This window comes from Gavialis gangeticus, unplaced genomic scaffold (genome assembly GCF_001723915.1).
Source record: "Gavialis gangeticus isolate Ggan-Ray unplaced genomic scaffold, GavGan_comp1, whole genome shotgun sequence".
Lineage (NCBI taxonomy): Eukaryota > Metazoa > Chordata > Crocodylia > Gavialidae > Gavialis > Gavialis gangeticus.
The window spans coordinates 37,513,148-37,532,030 of NW_017729026.1; the positions used below are offsets into that span (position 1 = coordinate 37,513,148).

General features: G+C 38.0%; 1 protein-coding gene and 1 long non-coding RNA gene across 2 annotated transcripts in view; both read right to left on the reverse strand.

Annotated features, from left to right (window-relative positions):
- The window catches only part of LOC109299648, a 13,401-nt gene extending 4,590 nt beyond the window's left edge, over positions 1–8,811 (reverse strand). The window contains exons 1-2 of the long non-coding RNA XR_002097945.1: positions 8,801–8,811; positions 4,683–4,689 (exon numbers count right to left, since the gene is read on the reverse strand). This is a non-coding gene — a long non-coding RNA (uncharacterized LOC109299648). The remainder of the gene's footprint in view (positions 1–4,682; positions 4,690–8,800) is intronic.
- GRIK2 (glutamate ionotropic receptor kainate type subunit 2) overlaps positions 1–18,883 on the reverse strand; it is an 805,806-nt gene that overhangs the window by 148,170 nt on the left and 638,753 nt on the right. The gene's annotated exons all lie outside the window — the stretch shown is intronic.

Consider the following 18,883-nt stretch of genomic DNA (forward strand, 5'->3'; position numbering starts at 1 on the left):
GGGGGGGGGGGTTGCGGCCCCCAGCAGCCAACATCCCACCAGCAGAGCCAATTTCTTTAATCTCTATTGCTAATCCTACCTTTCAGTGCAAAAATATTTCAACCAACTCTACTAATTAAGGAATTAACCTTGCAGGTTGCCCCCTATGCCACTTTGAAGACCCTTTGACTTGCACAGATTCCCAGTAATTCTAATGTAGATGAGATTGCAGGATTCACCTACTTTGTAATATTGGGAACTCAAATCTATAAGGCCAATAAATCCCTTTGCAAGGTTAGGACCTACAGCTTTAAAATGCCTCATTCAAAAAAAAAAATCCTCCTGTAAAAACTGAGGTTTTGAGCATTATGTGAATCTGTATTAGGGTGAAGCATAACGGTTCTGAGAAATAGATTTGCTGCAAAATACATAAGACTATGAGAGGAAAGAATTCTTGTGGGTGATATCTTTTATCAGAGCAACTGCATGGTTGGGATAAAGAAAGGCAAGCTTTTGGGAATTACAGTATCCTTCCTTCAGGCATCTGGGAGATAAAAGACATCACCCACAAGACTTTTTACCTCTTGCATATTTCCTGGATCATCATGGTACCACACTACTACCATAAAAATTATGACATTTTATGATGAGGGAGAGATGAAAGTGGTTTAAAAAAAAAACAACAAAATTGTAATTTTTCTCTCTGGAACTGCTTTTTATAATTTACTTTCCAATTCGCGCTTTGAGGACAAGTTTTACATTTTCAAATTAAGTGCATCTCTAACCTTTTAAAAGTCTGGAAAGAAATTTTGAGGGAAACATTTTCAATGTAGTGATTCAAAGAAGTACACACCCACAAATGGTTATCATGTGGCTAAATGCCAATAGTTATTTGTTCAAGGAGCTGTACACATGCCAATTATTTTAACCTTTAATTCTATTTAACCTTCTTTAGAGTCCCTTTTTGGAGAACTTTTTTTTCCATTCTATCTTTTTTACAAAAAGAACTAGGAATATTAATTCAGATCTTGTTCCACTGTTTAGATACCTAAGTATGATCCTATGTTTCAGAGACTCATGCAGAGTAGAACAGGATCACACTTAGGCACCTAATAGGTAGAATAGGATTTAGTTTCTTGGGTGTACTTAGCAGGTAAAGTATTTGCTCCACCAGCACACTTTTGATGATGCAACCAGAAGGCTGAAAGCAAACATGCTGCTTTAACAGGAATACAGTTGACCTGTTTGGAGAAAAGAATTTTCATTACAGTGGAGTGTGTTTGGATATATGAAGACTTTACTGCATTTACTTCAAGAAAGGTGACCTGATATTAAGGTTATCACAATAACAGAAAAGCCTTGCAATGTGGAAACTGCAATTATTACTGCTTCAGAAGATGTATTGCCATACATCTAGAGCCTTATGAGAAAAGCAGCAGAGATCCCATTAAAAATGTACCCTCTTCTGACACTTGCTACTGTATATGGTAAATTTAACACTGGTTTCAATTATTTGATTAGTCTGTGCTGTTAAAGCACTGTCCTCTCAATACATTCACTGGGAAATGAAAATAATAAAATTTAACACCAACACAATGAGTAGCTGCTAACAGGTGCAGAAAGAGCTTGTCAGGAGTTACTATAGGGTATATACTAGGTGTGGTATAAACACCTACGTAAGCAGAACAGAAATCAAAGCACTACTTAAGAGCATCCTGATCAGCGTATGAAGTTTAATTTCTCACAACAAAGCAAGAGGATTCATTATGTAGACATAATATATTCCAGTCATAACATTGTCTCTAATTTAAGAGATGATTTGTAAAAAAAAGGCTCAGGAGAGCAAACTGACCAAACTCAATCAGGACTCTAAAGATTATAATCAAATAGCAAAACATCATCTTATCCATTACCAATGCAGAAATGAGTGGTCTGATGTGGTGGCTGACTGCAGCAATAGGATGGCACTACCTCAACATAGATAAGTCCAAAAGCTAAGCAAAACCCAAAAGCATCTTGTAAAATCCAGACCCTAGTACAAAGTACTAGCTTGCTGGATACCAGAAGAACCATTACTACAGTTCTTTCTAGTATGTGTCTGTACTCAGCACCAAAGATTGTCATATTATCTGGCAACCAAATTAGCAGAACCCATTCTGAGACTAGTTATCTTAAATACAAACCTTTCTGGTAATATAAGGAGCTGGCTTTTGCAAGTCTGTATTACCTCTTAACAGTTTGATCAAATAGCTGTTAAGTCAGATGGGGTGCCACCTAAACCTAAACTGAAAGTGGCTTGTACAGCCATTCACTGCTTCTTGGAGTGGTACATGCAACCATTTGCCACTGTTGGGAATACTGCGGGTAGCCCACAGTGGGCATGTCTACACATTCATTAATGTGCAGTGGTTACTGTGCATTTAATTTAGTACTTTTATAGCCAAGTACTAAATAAACGTGCAGTAACCAGAGTTACAGTGCAGTAGTGACAGCAAATGCATTTTTAGTGATGCACGGTAGCCTAATAATATGGTGCAGTAGCATATTAGCATTGTCTGTGCTGTGATGTACTACTGTGCAGTATTATTGGGCTACTGTGCAGTTAGCAGCTTGTACAGATGTGCCCACCTGAGCATTTGTGGTGCATTTGCAGCGAGGGGATTGGGGAAAATAGCCCAGTCAGGGTCATGGGGTAGAAAAAACACAGTCCCTGGGTTGCGGTGAGCAGCTGGGCTTTCCTAGCTTCTGGGCTGTGCTGTGAACATGTGCAAGCATTCCTGAGACTGGATTAACCCCTTCCTAGATTGGGTTAACACTTTCTTGACCAAAGTTAGCACACCTCCTGAGGCTGACTAATTTAGATATGGCATTTAGATTGACAATCCCTGTTTAGATCAATCTAAATGTAATGCCTGTACATACCCATGGTGTCTTCCCTTTGATAGCAGTAGCAGTTACATGCAGATCAACCCCCCCCCCCCACAATTTAAACAAAATTAGATGCTGATAAGCCCGCTATCTTTTATCCACATATATAGCTCTTATCTTGTCATTGGGCATTCCACTTTTTAACTAAGAACATTATATGACCCCAGTGTCCTGAATATATTTACATTAGCATTATTTTAAATAATTTCAGTTGGTACAATTTTGGATAATATATGAGCCCAAGAAGAGATCCAAATCTGCTTTATAGTTAGTCTATACTAACTTCAGAACCAGGCTCTATGATAAACCTCGGTCTTCCTTTCATCTAATTGTGTCCATATTTTAGGTTTCCAGATGCAGAACTCTGAAGCAATTCAGTTTATCCTAACCTTTTACTTGCACAAAAATATCCACTTCATAAGAAATGTAGTGGTTATCGTCTTTTTTTGTGTGTAGGTGATAAATTAAAGTCAAACACACTCTTACTGCTTTCAGAATGCTGTCAAGAAACCTACAATGAAAAATAATAAAGTTTGTAGACCTAATTAGCTGTAATTGCAATATTTAATAAGTGAGACACCTACCTGTAATGATAATCAAATCTCTTCACTGTTCCTGGACTGTAGGGTATTTTTTTACAGTAGCTTGCAAAATGTTAATGCTTACTGGGGCATTATTCATGTACAGTAAAAAAAAAAAAAGTGTTTGTACCCCGGTTCAAAAAATTATATTACTGTACTTTTTTATCAATTACATGTGATGAGGAGATTAAGAATCAGCACAGACTTGTTCACATCTGAAATATAATCTTAATTAAAGGCATTCACTTTAAGGCCAGATGAACAAATGTCAGAGTTCCTAGCAGAGAACACCTGGCATTCTTACTTTCACTTAGGCCCCTGACAGAGATTTATATAATGTCATGATTTGGATGTGAGGAATTTTGTACCTGATAACAAAAATCACATGTCCTACCATGACAGATGTGTAGTTTGGGAATGGGGTATAAAATTCCACAGGTCCCAATTAAGTGGCTTCTGGGTCTGAATTGGCCAAACCAGCTTCTGAGGCTGCCCCCTGACCAATCTCAATAATCAGCTGATTGTCAGGATTTTGCAGAGACCAGCCTGGACTCCTGGCTTAAGACCTAGGACTACCCTCATCCCAATCTTGGGATTGGGTAGGGGGAGTCTGTGTTCTGGACACCAGAGTCCCCTCCTGCCCCAGCCAATTGATCAGGTGATTGGTCTGCTTGGGCAGGAGGCCAGCCCTGGGTCCAGGAAACATGCCACATAATCAATTTGAAGCATGATACAAACCAGCCACAACAATATTAAGCATTTAATATGGAGCATCTTTGTGGCTTGTTTGCCATTTTACCATGCAATAAATTGTTAGAAGGTGTGTCATGTTGCAATTTCTTGTGCGATTATTATGTCAATTGTGTGATAAGTGTAATGTCTACCAAGACCCTCAAACATGTAAGATAGTGGGTGCATCTAAATGAGCAATTAGTCCACCACAATAAACTCCAGCTCCAGTTCACACAGGGATCAGCTGTTCCTGGACACAGCATTTACAAGTGTGCCAGGGCCCAGAGCAGTCTGAGCCAGGGTAGAGCAGCCCTGGGCTGGCAGGGGGACCTGGGGATTCAGCCCGGGACTCCAGATGGCAGCATCAGGTGGCAGAGGGGCTGGCTGGGGCACAAAGGTGCTACAGTGTAGAGCTAGCCACTGTAGCACTCTTGTGCCCCAGCCAGACCGGTCACCATATACACATGTGCTGTGGCATCATAAATTACTTGCCCTGGACAATACTATCCTATGGGTGCACGTGTAGATAGTGATGCTTTACTGTGGAGCTAATTAGTCAACTCCGCAGTAAAATGCACATATAGATGCACCCAGTATCTTGCAGTGCATATAAGTGTTGTAGCTGACTATCTAGAGATAAAGAATGAGGAGTTATTGAGTAACCACTTTAATATGCTGGCATAAGAGAGAAGAGAAAACAGTGGATTATGTTGTGTCCATGTATATTAGACTACAAAGTCAAGAATTTCAAATGCGAGTACTTGCAATCTCTCAGTATTTTAGCACTTGACATTTAATTTTTTCAGTGTAATTAAATAAGGTTGTTTGCTGCATTGCTAATGCAGGGGTTACAGTTTTATTTTTTTTAAACCAACCAAATAGCATTCAGGTCGTAAACAATAACACACATTAAATATAGCTTTAAATGTTACTGCTACATCTTGTGTGTTTACTTTGACCCTATGTTGCATGAAAACAATGAAAGTTGCAAGAGATAAGATATGATTTATAAGACTTTTATAATGCTTACAGCCATGTTTGTTGAAGTGATAAGATATTTGGTCTTTGAATAGCGCATGACAGGATATCTCCACTCTGCTTTAATGCCAAATGTAAAATAGTTTTTTCTTGTTACCAGATGCAACTATAAGCATAGAGGACAGGCAACATAATTGTAAACATCATTATACATTAAGATAAAATGAAAAGCCAAGCTTATCAGATTGCTTGTGACCTTAATATAGGCCATTTTTTCTTAATATCAAGGCTCTCAGTTGTGTTCCTTGTTGTGTGCTTAGAGAAACAGAGTGGAATACAGAGATAATTCAGCAGACCGGGATTCTCAGGAAATCAAAGCCTCATCTTTGACAAAAAGAAAATGCCTCTTCAAAAGTGCCAGTGTATGGTGTGACCAAATAAGTATCTGAAATGTCAATGTAATGTGTGATTAAATGCAAGTTTTAGTACATTCATCTGGTAATTAGTGAACTGAACTAAAGGGCTAGGGACAATATATACAATATACACTATATCTTGAATGTTATTAGGTGCCTGTATAAGAAAAAGGGCTTTTAGATGATTAATGCTGGCTCCTCTTCTATACTGCTGCTAAATAACATTTCCTAAAATAATTAATAAATTAGACTAGGGAATAAACTTAAAACAGCATGTTTAAATATAAAATATACACTTAGAGCCAGTTAATAGGGTAGGAGAGAATTCTTCAAATTCTTCAAATATTCTTCAAAGAATAATTAAAGGCAATTAAAGGCATTCTTTAAAAAAATGGAACAACAGTGACTGGGGATGTTCTTGGCCAAAAACTCTGTTCCACCTAAAACTGATAATACTTCTAGTTTGCCATCCTGAAAACAAAGTGCAACTCTCCAGTTTGTAAAATGAACCAAATTGTCAGTGTCAATGACTATTTTCCTCCCAATTTCCTACCATTTATAGCTAACACTTGTTCCTCTACTGTAGCTCCCTCAAAAAGGCAGCCTAACGCTATCAGTGGCTGTAAGCTCCCACACTGACAACTATTATCCATTATCCACTGACTTGATGTGCCAGCTCAACATCACTCTATTAACTGACTTGCAAGTTTTCCCACTCCCTATGGGACAATCTCTCTAAAAAGTGGCCCCTTGATTGATGTACTAAGACTCACAGTTCTTCAGCTGCAATTCCTTACTGGACAAACACAGTGCCAAGCACACATACATAAATGAAAGTATTACCACAATGATCATCGTGAAGCAGAAGTCTTTTAAACATTAATACTCTACAGGATTGGTGCCGTATTTTTTCATTCCACGATTAAAATACCAAGAAAACAGGATTTACTCATATTGAGGATGTAAAGAACATTCAGGGAACAAATTTTTGTCCCTCAGATATTCTGCTGGATCTCACTATTCAGAGATAAAAGACATTGCAGCATTCAAGTTTAAATATACCAAGGTTCTAATCATTTAGAGTAATTCCCAAAATAGAGAGTTATCCCTAACTTTTTAACTTCTGAATTTATTCTGGCAAAGCTGAAGTAATAAAATCAATCATAGTCTAATTTTCTGACAGTTTGATATAACCAGTACTCTCAGTATAGATAAAGCGCAATGAAACCTTTCTCCCCCCATAGGGAAGTCTTCCACTAATATTCCGAGATGCCAACTAACCTTCACATCTGCTGTTTCCCCATTGATCTCTGAAACTTGGCATGATAACTGAAGAGCCTGATGAGGCAATGCTATTCAGTGGCACTGCTTCCTTTTTGACAAAGGGAATGTAACAAAATAGCAGTTTGTTTTCAATATCTTCATGAGAAAAGCCATATGCAAATTATGGAGTTTAATTTGTAGTTATCCTTTATGTATGTGGTTGCTTTGGAGAGGAAGAGGGTTTGTTCCCTTAACTTTTGCCTATATAAAATTATGCAAATATTTTATGCAGAAGTTCATGTGATTTATGAATGAAATAAAAAGTCATTTTGTCTCTTACATGAACATGTGTGTCTGCATGCACACACACAGACTCTCCCCCCCCTCCCCCCCAATGCACAGAGAGCTGATTCAACTCACTTTGGAAATTAATACAAAAACAAAACTTGATGAAAATTTAATATAAATCTTTCTATGAGATATCCCCTTTAATATTTTATAGTCCCATCATTACATATCTGTTTCTGTGTATTTACTTTTAATAATACTGAGCTCAAAGGCACTCAGACCTTTTTGTAACACCAATGTTTAATCACCACATCTTTTTAACAACAACTACTTACATGAAATATTTAATTTGATAACCATGTGCTATGCTTACAGTGCTGTATAAAAAAGGTATTGCAACAGGAAAATAAATATCACAAAATAATAAACATATTTTTTCTACAACACTGAAATACACTATCACCAGAATAATCAAGGAAGTATCTGCTTCCTTGAAACAAAATGAAAGGCAATTATAGTATGCATAAATTCAAAATGAGTGAATTTCATTGGTATTTTGATTTGTCTGGCATTTTCATACTCTTTGGAAAAGCATTTTAACCTTATCCAAATGAGCTTAATAAGCATTTTTTGACAACTTTGAAAGAATGAGACTTTTGTGGGATTTCAGGAACTTCAAACTACTAGGCCTACATTTTGTCCTATGAGTATTCTTGCTTAGTTTGTATTATATCATTCAGTTGTATTTTAAGAGTCTAATTGTGATAGCCGTTAAATCCATGTAAATTAAAATTAATTCAATCTTTTAGGTCAGGTACAGACATTACACTTTTACCAGTATAAGGGATTAGAAACTGTTCTACACCTGCAACAGAACAGAAGTTCAGCACACACAGACACAGGCTGATATAAAAATAGTGGAACCCAGTCTAAGATATGCTCCCCCAACCAAAGGACAAATGTGTGTTCTGTTAGCTACCAATCTAAACTACACTGCTCATAGAAAATGGTGTAAGTTAGACTGAATCCACCTCAGGCTTTCTGAATGTCTGTACCTAGCCTTAAAGTCAGTACAGTTTAACAATCAAGAAACAGTGATGACTGAAATCCAAATCAAGGTTTAAAATTGTAAAAGGACATGCTATGTATTTAGAACTGGAACACTATTCAGCTACTATGATACTGTTTTTAAATAAATAATTATTAAAATAATACTTCTAACACTTAGGACAGAAATCAGAATTTCTCTCTATCAGTCTCGTTCCCAGGATTTCATCAATTTTCCTCCCATCTCACCCTGTAACGCAGAAGTCAAGAGATGCATGAAAATGAAAAATAGGAAGAGAATGAATAGTTCTGAATATACCAAAATGTTTGGTGTATACACCACGGCAATTTTTAATGTAGTTTGTAATCTAGGTCATGAAGCCAGATTTTAATGCAATTAATCAAAGAAAAAGGATATGTTTGGAAGTAGATGGCATTTTCCCATATTATATAAAAGGCAGTGCAACATAGCATCTTTAAAACTACCTGGGTTCAGAGCGGCATATACTTTCACAAGTGCTAGCCTACTTCTTCAGATGTTATGACTGGACTTGCACAAAGCAGTGCTTTAAAACAGAAGGCAAGTACAAAAGGATAGTGAGAGGCACCGCTGAGAGGGGCCAAAGGTAGGTTGAATAGGTCACTAGAAATAAACAAGGTAATTAACCTATTGAGGTACATAGATTTTGTAAAAACAAGCCTGGGTAAAAGGATAAGAATCCATTATCTCTGTTGAGATCATAATTAACACATTCTCTGGATGATATTTTATTCTGTAGCTCTGCATTTGAGTCTTAAAGTTTAGTTGTTTGACTGAAGTCAGTGATGCAATGCAATAACTAGGGAAGAGTCAAGTATTCTGCAACAGGCTTTTGTATCTTTCTGAAATTGATGTCAGAGCAGTGTCTACTTTTTCTTTCACATAGAGACACTCCCGACTGTTCAATGTAGACAGCAAAGGGTCACTAAGTATGTAATGGTGTATATGGTGTTGGTAGAAAAGTAAGTTCAGGAAGCCTAGATGGTATATGCTGTATATGACTGGTTCTCCTCTGCCACTAAGTATTTCTTTTGTATGTGGTTCTTTTCAACCTGCAATCTAAGTTGATTCCATATGAGACTTAATAAAAATAACAATAGCAGCATTTTTTTTTCTTTTTATTATCAAGTCCTTCTCCTGAACCAGTTTTGGCATCACTGTGAAAACTGTTATAGAAGCCCCTTCCTTTTGCTTATCTTTTAGTTGTTGTTGTCTTTATTCCATAGGAACTATTTTAAATAATGGTTCCTTGTGTAGCAAATGAATCAGTGTCTCTTACTGCAACAATATTTGAATGGTTGCAGCCTAAAATGATGGAACAAATTTGATGAAAGCCAAATGGTTAGTTTCAGAGGAGAAACTATGTTTAAAACTCTGAGGCTGTACACAGCTTTAAATTTTGCAGCCTCTTTTGATTAATGACTACCTTGTTTTTAGTAAGTGAGTTTGCCAGTTTGCTGAATTGTATCTTTCCATTTACAGGTTCCCAATGAAAATCCTGGCATCTATAAATACTGAGCTCCCACATGCTTCCAACAAAATATGCAAAGTATGTTACATTAGTAGTGTACGCATCAAAAACCTGCACCTGTCACCCTAACTTAATTTAATAAAAAAATTCTATTGAACTGATAAAACGTGAAAAAAACAACAAGCTATGCAGTAGATGACATAGTTACATCTGCCCTGCTGGTGGAAGATAAATGTATCCAAGCTCTTAATATGATCAAACAGATGGAGTCACATGGGTGAGACAAAATGGTGGATATGTGCTTGTTTTTAGTTCTCTTTGTTTTTAGTTTTACAATGCAGGGCTTTTACAGACACTGGTGTTCTGGATGATAATTGTTTCTTGCTAAAATGGCCATGTTAGTCCCATTAAAATATGACATCCACAAGGGCAATCCAGAATTTTGTTGTATAATAACTTCAAAATGTAAAACTTTCCTGTGATTTAAAAAAAGGGGCAGTTTTTTGCTTTTGTGCCCCAAAAATGTGAGTGCAATTATATAAAATAAAGACTTTGCAACCTTTGGAATGTAATCCAAAGAAGGACCAATATGCCCAATTTTATTTTAAAGTCTTTTTTTTAGAATATTTACTTTAAAAAAAAGAACCCTATAAAATGCCAATATTTTCATGCATTACTAACTTGAAATCAGCTCTGTAAATAGTCACACTGTATGGTGTATATGTACCTGTGACAAAACTTCTATTGCTTCCGTCCTGACCAGAGGTAAGAATGTGCCACAAAGGGTAATATAGTCAGTGTCACACTTTGTTGGAAAAAAAAAATTCAGGTCAGGGAAATAATCCAAAATATTCTGATCAGGATGTAACCAGTCCCAAATATTACATTTCAGTTTTTTCTAGTGAAAGGAAATTACACATTTGTAGGAAACTTATTTTTCTCATTTAAATTTTGCAGAAAATAATTTCAATGGAAAATTCATAACTAATTATGTAATGGTTGAAGTTCTATATCTCCATTTAAATACATTTGTTAATGCCAACTAAATAGGGCAAAGGCTTTTATACAATCTAAATTGTTCTTGCTAAGAACTGGTGGTTCTTTTACTTCTCTCCAAATGCACGCAGTGTTGTTTAGTGGATAGAACTGTGGACTGAGATCCAGGAAACCTGGAAACCTGTAGCAGTTCTGATATTATCCTACTAGATGACTGTAGACAAGTTATTTTAATGTCTTCCGGCCCAGTTTCCACATCTCTAAAAAAAAGGTAGTGATACTCTTGTAAAATATTTAGAGAGTTTTCCAAAAATGAAACACTGATGAAATTGCTGTGTAGAGTTAGGTATGATTACTAAAATGGAATGTTAGTATAGTTAGTAGTATAGTAATTAGTTATAATCTCAATGATAAATATCTATACTTTAAATCTTTTAAACCTATTACTAGTTCCAGGAAAGATCAACATACCAAATAGTGTACTAAAAAGGTCAGTGTCATGTTGGAATAATCCTAATAGGAAGTGATCTCAGATTTAATACGGATTTGCAGGTGACAACAGTAGAATTAGTTAAAAAATTGGAATGTCAGAGGGTAATGGAGATAAGAAGATAAAGATCCACAGACATAATGCTGAGAATATCAAAAATGCTAAAGGAAAATATTTCAAATTGAACTGATGTTTAAAAAATATATTCAGATTAGTGTAGTAGTGAAATTAGCACAAAAGTTTTCAAACTAAAACTTTATATAATGCATTACATCTATATGTCTGCTATTGTTTCAGGAAATATATTAAGATTGAGGTGACAGAGGCAGAGATCAAAGTCATCTTATTTTAAAATGTTTAAAAATGTATATTTTTCTAAATTTCTATTTAGAAATTCTTCATATGACATAGTTGCCTATCTTATTTCAATTACCTCAGAGTGTATCATAGCAAAACAAGAGATCGCAGATGACTGGATTTGATGACCTAGGAAGTGAATTTCAGTTTTAGGTTCCTCTCTTCCTCCCTAAAATTTAAGTGTTTATAGGAAAATATGCTTCGTGCCTCAACCTTGCAAGCAACCGAGCTGTTTGAAGACAGCTAGACAAATTAACAAACACATTATTGTTTCCCTGTAGTCAAAGGAAATCCTTAACAGTTCAACAGGAGGGAAAGTTTTGCCTGAACATAATTTTATAGGCAGTACTATTCCTTTTTGCTGGCTAAATCCAAGGGAAAGCTCAGCAGCCATCCCATCAAATCACAGAATATACTTGATGTTAGTTTTCCTCTCCCATTGAAAGTTCCTTCAAAGATATGACCATCTTGTAGTCTACCTGTTACAGAAAATGGAGATGGACTAAAGAGGACAAGAAGCTTCTGTCAATAATCTCATACTGATGTGTCTTACAGTATTGGAAGATACTCTGTAAGTCAAAAAGTTAAATGTCTCCTCTTCCTGAAGTGAAAAGGGCTGTCAGCCTTACCATGGGCTTTCTGACTTTCTGTTAAACAGCAAAACCAGAATTCTGAAGTCAAGCCTTAAAAGGATCTGCAGAGGCATTCTTTATATTTAAAAAACAAAAATTCAACCATCCAAGCAATCGTCACACTTAAACGTTAAAATAAATTAATCGCATCCCCTATCTCAAGATATGCACTTCAGTCACTTGCTAGAGCAATCAATCAAGGTGATTGCTTGGCATTTATTGATTTGCATAATGCATATTTCCATATCAGAAAGTCATCGTCACTTACTAATAGTATTTATCAGCACCACACAAAATCTCTCACTTGCCTCCGGAATACAAGGAGTGCCAGAAACAACAACAAAATTTACTCAATACCTTCATCTGTTGACAATGAAATTGGAGAAATCTCTTCTGAAAACTCCAGATGCAGTTCAACAGTCTGCAGCTGCAAAAGCATGTCTTTATAATTTTGGGTAGAGAGAACACTGACTCCCTTGCTAAAATTCAGTTATTAAAGTCTGAAAAGTCACACTTTCCTACTGAGAAAAGAATTTTTAAAAAATCATGTGGATCTATACAAAAGCAAAGGATAACTGACTAACAGATGGATTGCACCTATTTGGTCTTATGTCTTTATGCACAGATAATTCTTTGAGTGAGGCTTCATCTATCTTCAGATAGCATGACTCAGGACAACATTTTGTCAAATGCCAAGAATCTGTGCAGTTCATGATAAGGACCCTAAATACAGTAATATTGTGTTAACGGATAATTTCAGAAATCTGCTAAAAAAGGTTACCCATATTAGAGCCAGCTTGTGCAATTAGCAGCAGAAATGCATCTCCAAAAGACAAGGTAACCCATCTAGACAAGCATTCTGTTCAGACCAATGAATAAAACTGGAAAGGAAATGCATCAATATAATAGGACTCTATGTGGTGTCCAGGGCAATTTTGGCACTGAAAACATTTCTCATACACAAAGCAATACTAATGCAGTTGGACAACACCTCAGTAGTATCATATATAAACTGACAAGGCGGAACCACAAGTTCACCCATGCTAATGAATAGGGGCTCTCAAGCTGCTTCAGTGGGCAGGAGCTCAATGCCAGATTCTGAAAGCTGTTCACAGAGCAGGATCTCACTGCATAGCAGACTGGTGGAACTGAGAGACAGTTCAGCCTGGCAAATGGTTCCTGAATCACAGAGTCTGAATGAGTCATAGATCAAATCTGCAAACTTTGGGTTAGTTACTCAGAGACAGATGTGTTTGCTCTGAAAACAATGAAAAGTTCATTTTATTATCACTACTTCTGAGAGCACAAGTATTCTCAGTAGATAAACTGCCAATGCCTCAAACAAAGTCTAGCACTGAAATTAAATAGGTCCCTGTTTGTGGTGTAAAAGTTCTCTGTGGTTCCCAATTCCCACTCTAACCTCAGTCATGGGCTAAGGACAGACATTCAAAAAGCCTGAGCCTGAATTGATTCAATCTTTGCAGGTTAGTCTAACCTGGCTAGGCTGAACTGGTTTGTAAACAGACAGACATTTTCTCTGGACTGAGGAAATTCAGGCACATGCCTGCAGTGGCTCAGGCTAGAAGCTGGAAGGCACTAGAGCAGCCCTCCCTTCCCTTGCACTGAGCTGAGGGGGGCCTGACCGGGCCCCTGTAGGACTTCTGATTAGGGAGGTCTGTCTGCACCATCCCAGGCTTTTCTCCACTGGCTGCTCAAGGGGCAGGACTGTTGCCAGCCCCCAGCCTCCTGCTAGCACTCTAAGGCAAGGGGGGTGTTTGTGCAGTGCATGCATGTGTTGATGGTACACAGCTTTTAAATCTCCCTCCCTCTACTGTCTTCAGCAAGTTGACAGGCAAAAGCCAGCAGGGTGCTGAGAACAGTATTTATCACCCCATCAGCAAAACAATACCCTCTCTCCATTAGTTAAAACTCTTCTTAAACAGTTTACCAGCTGACCTGTTGATTAGCTCCAAAATGTCCTAAGTGGCCACTGTTCTGTCTGCCCCAGTGAAATTGGAGACACACACAGACACCTCTTGGTATTAGCTAGCATACCACATAACTAGGATCCAATGGAGCTGGGGTCTGTGCTATCGGAGATGGGAGGGAGGAAGGGGGAGATTTCTGCCTCAGCTGTGAGCAGCAGGTGGGGAGTAGGGTAGGACAGGGGGAAGCCAGGCAGACCCTGCTGTACCTGCAGTCTCTGCTGGAGCTCCAGCCAGGGAGCAGGGGGGAGGAGAGAGCTCTGCCCTTCCCAGAGAGCATGACAGGATGCTGGGGGAGTCTGTTTTATTTTAACCAGCAAGAGCTCTGCGACAGACATTGCATAAACAGGTTTGAGCCAAATCAATTAAGTCTGATGCTACATTCAGCTAGGTTTATCTCAAACCAGTTTCAGCCATTTTCAAACTGGTTTATATAAACTGAACACCTGTTCTGATATAGGTTTAAACCAGTTTCTGATACCTTAAACTGGTTTATGTATAATGTCTGTCCCTAACCATGATTGGATGAAAACAGAAAGAAAAAGAAGCTGGCATGGGGAAAAAGAATAATGGGGACAGTATGGTAACATTTTTGCTTGTGGAAGGTAAAAATTAAGCAGCACACAAACAGCTCAAAAAATAAAGAAGGTTTTTGGAGAGATCCAAGGTAGAATATGAGGAATGAAGACAATTGCATAATCCCATGAGGTGGTGAGGAGAAAAAAAACTTGCACCAAGATTTACATTCAGGCCCTAGAATCCAGTTTTTCTTTTTGACAGACCCAGTCAGCTAAGGCAATCTGAGAACCCAAAAAAGGAATATCCCTGGCAAGTGAAGTGTAATAAAAGGTACCCAGGGCCTATTAATGACATCGACACCAAAATTCCAACAGAGGAGGACAGTTTGTACACAAGTACCATCAGCAATTACACCCACCCTCCACTCCCTCAAACACAGTGCACCCTGCCAAGACAGTGAACCCGCCTAGTTAAAACAAGCTACTGACAAGTATGTTCAGGGCCAATTTACAGCAGCAGATAATGATTCAACTGACACAAAACAGCAAAAACCCTACTTTATATGTTCTCAAAACACACCCACAATACTTCCCTCTAAATAGAAGAATGTTTTCTTTCCTCTTGAGGTCATGCTCACTGTCAGCAATTGTAACAAACTTGAAGAATCCCATTGTGATGGAGTTTCCTGTCTTTAGCTAATGACGGAAATTAGGACCTGAGCTCCTGGGTATATGGTACAGATAAGATCTGATGTTTAACTTGCACAGAAAGGGGTGTATAATGACCATAGATTGTTATGTGTGGTTTGAGAGATATCACAATTTGGTATATTAATTTCTTACACCCTGTGGGTCTGTCCAATTAAAGTTAAGAAATTAAAAGATAGGTGATGTACTTTGAATGCTTTTTTTTTAATTATTGTATGCACTGGCTAAAGTAATTTGACAGATTTGCTTATAATCAGATTCATTATGTTTTATGGTGCCAGATATCACTAGATAATGTATTAGAAAATGAGTTCCTATTAATACAGAAAATAAGTTTGAAAATTAACACAAATGCAAGGTCTGAATTGGGGTGTAGGTCTGAATTGATATTTTTTTTTCTGTTTATTGACATTCTCGTGTAGCTCGATTCTGGAAAGCATTTAAGCCTACAAAAGCCAGGTTGAACCATAGGTACTGAATTTTGGCAAAATTATAGCTTAATGCAGAGGGCAGTTTGAAATTCCTTCCCTCGTGAATATTTTGGGATACAGAGAAAACAGATGGTACCTAAGCTGTGTGATTCATTCCCAAGACAGAGAAGATTTTTCCTAAGGTCAGCTTCTCATTTTTTTTTCTTTGCTACTTACCCTTAAAATAACTAGTAGTTATACTTTATTGTAAATACTTTATTTATACCACAAATACTTTTATTATATATCATAAGTACTTTAATATTGTAATTACCATGGGTCATCAAGCCTGTCTGTACTGAAAAGCTATGTCTACTTCTTTGAATAGGCATTCAAATGCAAGTTTGTAAGAGTTGTTGTTGGAGACAGAAGAAGATGAGGAATATAAACTAAAGGTTTTGTGTCCTAAGACTGACTTGGAATGGCTTTCTGCTAAATAAGTAGTACTGCATGTATGATACATTATTGTCCTTACAAATATAAAATGTATTGGGTTGACTTAACAAGATGTGTCTGAAAAAAGAGGAAGCTAACACATCTCATGACAGCCCACAGTGTAAAGATTATATAGGAAATAGTGGACCCTTGGAAAGTGCTAAATGAACCCCTGCTACACTTTAGCTATTTTCAGTTGTTCTAACAGTCAAGAATGACAACAGGTAGATAAGTGTATGTTTTAATTTTTGGCAGAGACAAGATGGCCTCCCACAGCCACAAAAAAAAGGGTTAGACAACAAGATGGCACAAAGTTGTCTTAGTTCCTGCTCTTCCTGTTCCTGGACTTGGATGAAAAAAATAATGAGGCCCTTCACATAAATTTGATCTGCTTTCTGACACCAGATTAAGAAGGAAAAATTACTTCAAAGAATGTTCCTTAAAGGCTCTTTTATGTGCGCTTCTATTGCTAGCAGGTTTTGCTACAATGGACATCGTTATAACAGAAAAGGACAATAAAAAGATCATTATCGACATAATCATCACCTCTGAGATCCAGTGACAGGCTTTCATCAAAGCCAAGGGAGCAAAACCTATCCAAGCTCCCTGAAGGAGAAGGGGTATGATGTGACAGTGGAGGTGTTGCTTTTTGGTGCATTATAAGTATTAGACGCATGGGACTTAAGCAATGAGAGTTTCATGAAGCCTGCAGGTTGCCCTGCTGCTGCTCAAAATTGATGAGACTACCTCATGGTATCTGACACCATGTGGTGGTCAAGGGACATCTATATTGAATACCTGACTAACCACCTCCAGTACAGAGAAAGCCAGATGAAATTACCTGCCAGAAGTTAGAGCTGGGGGATGGACTGAACCCTGCATACCATAGACTTGCAAAGACTGCTAAGGCCTTTCAGTGTTCCCCACCAGCAATTGTACACTGCATGCTAAGCCACCAGCTAAGAATGATTTACACTCAAACATCTTTGTACGAATACAGTTACCATCCCCAGGGTCCTGTCTCTCATCTTTCCATAGCATCAGGTTGAAATTTTCTAACCACTTTACCTAGGGCTAATGTAGGCTGCATGACTAACTGCATGCCTCAAATTGTGTCAATATACACCAACTATGTGTCTATGCAGCTATAATATGAAGTCCTCTATTGTCTTTCTAGAGTTTTACAAAGCCAGTGATAACTAAAATTTTATCATCTTGTATCACCTACCCTCTCTTTACCCTCACTGGCTCTGCTGATCCTTATAGAGAGGTAATTTCCCCAAGTATGAGTGGTTTCCTACACAATCAGATTGTGCATCACACATTTATTTCACTGTACCTATGTAGTAGGATGAACCTGCAACATAATAAATTTGTTGTGTGTTCACTCTCTCATATCACATCCATCCAGGGTTATCTTAGAGCAGGATCCACCATTTTTACAGTGTTCTGTGTGCCCTGACTGTCTCTTTGGCTATAGCTGTAGACCACTTTCTGCATACTTATCGCAGAATAAATGTAACTTCTGTACCTGGCCTCAGTGACTGACAGGAAGGTAAGAATTAGGAAAGAGTGGGTTGCTGGCACTCTTGCTCTCTAACCCTAAGCAGTAATACATTTCATGAGGAAAAATATAAGATGCAGGAGTGAAGGGGTAAAAATGAAAATCAGGAAGACAAGGGACTGAGAAGAGAACAGTTCATTCTGGGAAGAGGCTTTTATGAGAGAAAGAAGATAGGATTAGATAAACAGAGAGAATGATGGAGAAAAAAAGATGTAGAGAAACTGGAACTAGAAAAAGGGAAAGGAGGGGGAAAGGGGAAATGAAACCACAGAAGCAAATAGAAGAAGGATAATCTTTCAAGTAATATTCAGATTGGGAGTCAGGATTCCCAAACTAGGTCCCTGTCTGCCCTGATTGACTGTGTGACCTTGAGAAAGACTTATCTTCTCCTGGTTCCTCCATTTCCCTATTCATAAAATGAAGCTATAAATTAAACCTACTTCCTAGAAGACAGACACAAACAAACAATCAAACAAAAACCATAGCTACATAAGTGCATGAACAGGAATCTTGCTTTAGATTAGTGATTCTCAGCTAGGGTGACATGGCACCCTGGGGTGCTGTGAGACCTTTCAGGAGTGCCATACCACCCACACTCCCAGGTCAAGCTGGCCTACCTCACCTGTATCCAAAAAGATGGAGAACAGAACTGGACCTTGAAATGGCTTTGGACAGTAGGCCTATGTGAATAGGGAAGAATTTGATTTGGATTTGGATTCGGCCGATTCAGAAGGCAGTGATTCGATTTGGAGATTCAGATCACTGTCCTGAATCAATTTGGCCTAATCAGCTTTAGAAAATTCAGCACTAATTCAGAGATATTTGGTGATTCAGACTGGCTGGGGAGAGGCAGGAATAGCCAGGTGCCTGGAGGTTCTCCTGCAGCTCCTCCAGGTGGCTGCAGGTGCTCCTGTGGCTCCTTCCTGTCTGGCCCCATTACTTGCACAGCCCTGTACTCACCAGCTACAGGAGCAGTGACTGGGGCCTCTGGACGCTCATGGCTGA